The sequence below is a fragment of the Dermacentor variabilis genome, chromosome 4 (assembly GCF_050947875.1).
Source record: "Dermacentor variabilis isolate Ectoservices chromosome 4, ASM5094787v1, whole genome shotgun sequence".
NCBI classification, from domain to species: Eukaryota; Metazoa; Arthropoda; class Arachnida; order Ixodida; family Ixodidae; genus Dermacentor; species Dermacentor variabilis.
Genome location: NC_134571.1, coordinates 72,716,419 through 72,722,596, shown reverse-complemented (window position 1 = coordinate 72,722,596; position 6,178 = coordinate 72,716,419).

The window sequence follows — 6,178 nt, the reverse complement described above, 5'->3', positions numbered from 1 at the left end:
GTAGCGGAGGCGTCGCATTAAATCTGAAAACCTGGGGCTTTTTGACGTGCACCCAATCCACTGCACACGATCGCTTCTTTGTATTTTTTTTTTTTTGCATTCCTTCCTCATAGGAATGCTGCGGCCGCGACCGCGGTCGAACGCGCGACCTTGAGCTCAGCAGCGAAACAGCCTAAACCTCTCATCTACCGTAGCGGGTAACGATTAAAAAAATAATAATAATGCACTTTTTTTTTTCACTTTTATTTTTTGCACCTCGAGCAGTGGACTGAGATCAGCTCATCCGCTCAATGTCCCCAGGAACACGCGCATTCCCCCTTATGCCTCCTTCAAAAGAAAAACTTGGCTAATATTTATTTTTATTTATTTATTTATTTACTCAGTACCTTCATCACCAATAAGGCATTACAGCAGGGGGGGATTTCATTCGAAATTCATAAGATTATAGAAGGGTATTTATACACTCAGAGCGTGGTAAGAAAGCATCAACAGGTGTAACTAGTACAACATCAGACCCAGATTAAGTTCTTTCATTTTTCGCCAGGTACACTCGAGAGGAAGACCTTGATTTGATCTCAAATTAAAGAACTGGGACAAGTTCTCTAACTGAGCAAGCACGCATCCTGACTTCAGAAGAAGAACCCGCGCGGAAGAACCGCGCCACCAGCTACCGACTGAACGGAACTACCGGCTCGGAAGAAAGGCACAGGCAGCCAAAGAAACGACGCATTCCACCCTGTCAGGCATTGCTGCCTCCAGGCCCCACGCGACGAGACTCCGTCGCCCTCGCAAGAGCAAGGACTGTGTAAGCTGCGCATTATCGATGGCCACAAGTGCGGAGCGGTCCTGCAGCTGATCCTGACACACCGCCACCAGCGAGTGAACCGCCGAAGTGACCCTCGTGTGGCATTCGAAGCGCACCACACATTCAAGCACATTACGTGGCAGTGCCGAGCGTTGAGCGCTCGGCGGCAGAAGGCACGCCACGAACTGTCCCTCGATCCGTGATGCAGACGACGAGGTCCACAGAGAATGGTGCACTTCGAACACCAAGCCATGTCTACACGAGCCTTCTTGGTTTCGTAAGGAACAACCAGCTTTGTGAATTCGTTTAATGCATAAGCCCGGAGGCCACGTGCAAATTTATTTTCTCGTTCTTTGTTCTTTTCCTTGTCCGGCATTTAGTTTTTATAAAGAGGTTCCGTCCCTGACTCATCTGAGATATCTTTTTTTTTTTTTACTGCGAACACTTTCTTTTTAAAGATTTCAAAATTTACTGCAGTTAATTACATCATTACAGACGAATTATCTGCCTAGGCAGACATAATTTACAAGAAATACCAAAGCAATCTATTCAAAAATAAACTACATAAATTAACTTAATTAGAAACCTTACTGCGCGTGTTTGTACTGGAAAGCTGAATGGAATCGTCATAAACGCCTAGTTCCGCGTTTGCGTACATTTCAAAAGTGCCATGTTGGCCGAAATAGCAGGCGTCAAATTATTAATTCAACATACCTTCTCACTGCGAAGCTCGGTTCACAGTGCAACCGGCTTTGACGTAGCAGGGCGGCGTACAATGAGGCAAAGGGGTCCGTGTCGCCCCTGCTGCTGAAGTGATTATGTGCATCCAATCGAGAGTTCCACGCAGCGCCAGTCGGAAAAAATAAGGTCGTAGGAAGACGCAAGTGGCAACGGCAACTTCATTTTACTCCACGCTTTTAGGTCACACAGGGGCAGGGGTTAAGAGGAAGCTTTAGCTCGGGTGCTCCTATCTAAATACTGTAAAAGGAGCATCCGTTTTCCTCGGCAACCACTGCACCAAATTTGACACGGTTTGTTGCATTTAAAAGAAAACTTAATATCTAGTGACTGTTGGTTTTGAATTTTTTATTTAGGTCGTCAATTTTTTATTAAAAATAGGCAAAAATTAAAAATTTTTAGAAAACGAAACTATCATGTTTACAACTCTAACTCAGCAAGGAAAAATTACATCACAATCTTGTGAATTGCATCTGATAGCGCATCCAAAGCGGACAAAATTGATATGTTAAACATCAATCTAAAAAAATTCAGTAATGTGAAAATGCAGCTTTTGCAGAACCCTGGTACACAACGTAACAAATTCGTGTAAGATATAAATTGGCATATTGAATTTGTCCGCTCTGAATGATCTAATGGATGCCGTTTACAGAACGGCGATATCTGTTCTTGATGCAGAGCTATTAATTTATAAGCTTCGTGCGTCTATTTTTTTTTTCGAACTTGCGAATTTGTAAAAATTGCAACATAATTCAGGCCCTAAATCGTAATTCTTGATGGGAAATAAACATTATTATTATTAAATAGAAACAGTCATTAGAATTGAACTTTCTCTCTCAAATGCATCACATTTCATTAAAATCAGTCCAGGAGTTATCTCAGAACAGCGTTTATAAAAACAAATTGAATTATGGGGTTTTAGGTGCAAAACCACTTTCTGATTATGAGGCACGCCGTAGTGGAGGACTCCGGAAATTTCGACCACCTGGGGTTCTTGAACGTGCACCTAAATCTAAATACACGGGTGTTTTCGCATTTCGCCTCCATCGAAATGCGGCCGCCGTGGCCGGGATTGGATCCCGCGACTTCGTGGTCAGCAGCCCAACACCATAGCCACTGAGCAGCGCCTTTGCGTTTTACATGTATTTGAATAGGCCGCATCGGAGTTGGGCCCAAGCTAAAGCTTCCTCTTAAGAGGAAGCTTTCTCTTAAGCTTCCTCTTCCTTAAAGCTTCCTCTTAGAGGAAGCTTTAGCTCGAGCGCAACTCTGACGCGGCCTATTCAAACAAATGCAAAACGCAAGAACGTTTTTCTGAGATAACCCCTGGACAGATTTAAATGAAATTTGTTGCATTTGAGAGAGAAAGTTATGTTCTAGTGACTCTCGGAAGCGGAATTTTGATAGAGGGCCTGAATTTGGTTAAAAAGATTTTCAAAAACTCGGAAGTTCTAAAAAGATAGCACGAACTTTATAAATTAAAGTAGTACTGACACAAAAAAATCCACGTGGTTCTTTCTGCTTCAATAAGTAGTTAATGACCCAGTAATCACGGCACGAAACCTCATTTACTTCAGAGCGCGACAGGTAATTATTTGCAGTCTTTCTTGTAGCGACCAGTCGAAGTTTCGGTCCCAGAGAGCAACGAGACGGGAGAAACGGGAATGTAAACAAAGTGGTCACGTGTTCGCAAAAAGCCATGACGTATGCTCTGACGCGCAGCCAGCGTGCGCGAGCCGCTATTTTGTAGCGATGCCTTATGCCTTATTCTATGCTATTCTTATCATCCACTACACACAGCCGCCTGATCCCGTTGATAATGTGGGCAGACCGTCGCTCTGACCACTGGCCAAGCGCGAAAAGCCTGAAAAAGCATAGAATCAGAAAAGGCATCGCTACAAAATAGCGGCCCAACAGAACTTGCTGAAGGGACTGCCGCATCGGTCGGACGACCTAAGCCAATGACAGCGCCGGTAGCGTGAACGTCATGGCCACGTGGTAGATCCGGCGGGGCGGGTCCGACGAGCGGGCGCCTCGCCGCTCTGATCATGTCTTTTTTTTTTTTTCCTTTCCCTGGTCAAAACGCGGGCCTCTTTCGCCGCTGACGGCGGCACATAAATTGGCTACAATTTGTTTGACACGATATAACTTCTAGAATAAAGTGACCTCGAAAGATTGCGAGTTATAAAACGTGCGAAATAGTAAATCGTTGGCGTGATTTCTACACGGACGCGGTAAGCGCAGACGCGCCAGCAATCGTCTGTATACGAAGCGTCTCGCCTGATTGGCGTGTTTACCCATCGCTACTAACGGGAAAACTAACCGTATTTTCACTTAAGAGAAACATAAATGTTCAGGCATTGATTGTGCTGACGAATTTAGGCGCTTTATTACGAGCTGCGGACGCATCGCAAGGACCCTAGGCCCCGGACAGACGGTCGGCGAGCTAGGCCTACATCGTGTCCCAGCGATCGCAAGCTCGCCTGGCATGCTCGTTCGCTTCTGTCGGCGCCAATGAAGTCAAATGTGCTGCAATTTAAGCGTGACATAACTGTGTACACGTTGTGCCGACTGACATAGGCGCTTCGTTATACGAGCTGCAAGCGATCGTGTCACAAGCGCAACCGGTGTCGGATGCGATGGCCCAGCGAGCTATGCCTGCCGGCTCCTGGCCATCGGCGGCTGTCAACGGATCCGATACTGCTAACGCGGCCTTGCGGAAACACATCTAGTGCTCGCATAGACGTGTTTATATTGTCATCGTTTGTTTCAAACAAGATAGCTGTGCAAATACGGTTGCTTTCACTTTCTGTTCGAGGTTAGACGTGGCCAATCACTTAGCGACTCAGATATTGCGGCCGGCGATGGCGAGGACGAACCTCACAACAAAACCCTCGCATCGGCCACGATCAATGGTAAGACACAAAAAAATCGGCGTTGAACGTTGTGGCAGCGCAGTCAAGCTTATAGTGTGGGAAATATCCCGATGGACACGACAAAAACTGCAGTTGCAGCGACACGGAGAGCGTCCCACTACAAGTACAACAGTTAGAACAAGCAACAACAGAGGAGAAGAGCACATGTAAGCCGCATGGCAGCCAACGAAAATTCGTGACGTAGCCGCTTGACGTAGCGTTTTCTTCGCTATTTACAATCCCGCGTGATGTCGCGAGGTGCTGTGTTTTGCGGTTGGCTGCACGCACGTACTTTAAAATTGATTTTAAATATGTTCTAATTAAGCGATATTCGCCGCTGATATTTTATAGACGATGTATGTGTGACCAACCAAATCGATCTCACAGGTTATCTCGACTTCGAATTTTTGTGTCAGTACTCCTTTAATAGCTCTGCATCAAGAAAGATATCGCGGTTCTATAAACAGCATCCGCTAGGTCAGTGAAAGCGGACAAATATGATATGTCATTTGATATCTTGCGTGAATTTCTTACGTTGTAAACAAGGGTTCCGCAATAGCTGCATTTAAATATTACAAAATTTTTTGAGATTCATGTGTAACATATCAATTTTGTCCGCTTTAAATATACTATTAGATGCAATTCACATATTTGCGACATCACTTTTTATTGCTGAGTTATAGCGTGGTAAACTTGATAGTTTCGTTTTCTGAAAATTTTCTATTTTTGCCACTTTTTAATAAAAAATGACAACTAAATCGAAAATTCGAAACCACAAGTTACTAGATTTTAAGCCTTTCTTTTAAATGCAACAAACCTCGCCAAATTTGGTGTAGTAGTTGCCGAGAAAAACGAATTCTCTTTTTACATGTATTTAGATAGGAGCACCCGAGCAAAAAAAGAGGTGAGGCGTGCAGACAAGACACAAGAGTCGTCAGTCGATAGTCGGCGTTTGTGTTGTCCACTTCTCTACTCGTGTCCTTTCTGCATGCCTCACCTCTTTTTTGCATTATGAATCCTTACCAACTAGCTCAGTAAGCTTTCTGTCGTTCTGAGCACCCGAGCTCAAGCTTAGTCTTAATGTCTCTCTTCAGTGGAGGGGGTCCCTGTTAGGGAGTGCGCGCTAACTCGCTCGCTCGCTCGCTCGCTCTCTCTCTCTCACACACACACACACACACACACACACACACACACACACACACACACACACACACACACACACACACACACACACACACACACACACACACACACACACACACACACACACACACACACACACACACACACACACACACACACACACACACACACACACACACACAAGGGTAACCCAGTGGCTTGATTTTGTTAATGACCATATAAAGCCAACAGACAATGAAGCCAAAGCAAGCACCGCGGGGAATTTGCTGTGGTTGAAATTGAAATGTAGAAAATTATAAAGGGAAATGAAAGTGGACGAAGAGATAACTTGTCGCCGGTGGAAGCCGAATTCACAACCTGCGCACTACGCGCGCGTTGCACTACCAATTGTGCTACTGCGATGGCTATCAAACCGTCCACTAACTTTGGTATTTATGTTTACTAGATCTAACCCTAGAGGAGGGTTAGCCAGCGCCGCGCAGAGCCAAGGGTGGAACATCCTTTTTTGCCCGTTGGCGTCGCGTAACACGTGATCTTAAGACGATTTGTGTTCGAAATGAACGCCGCAGACGAAATTAAC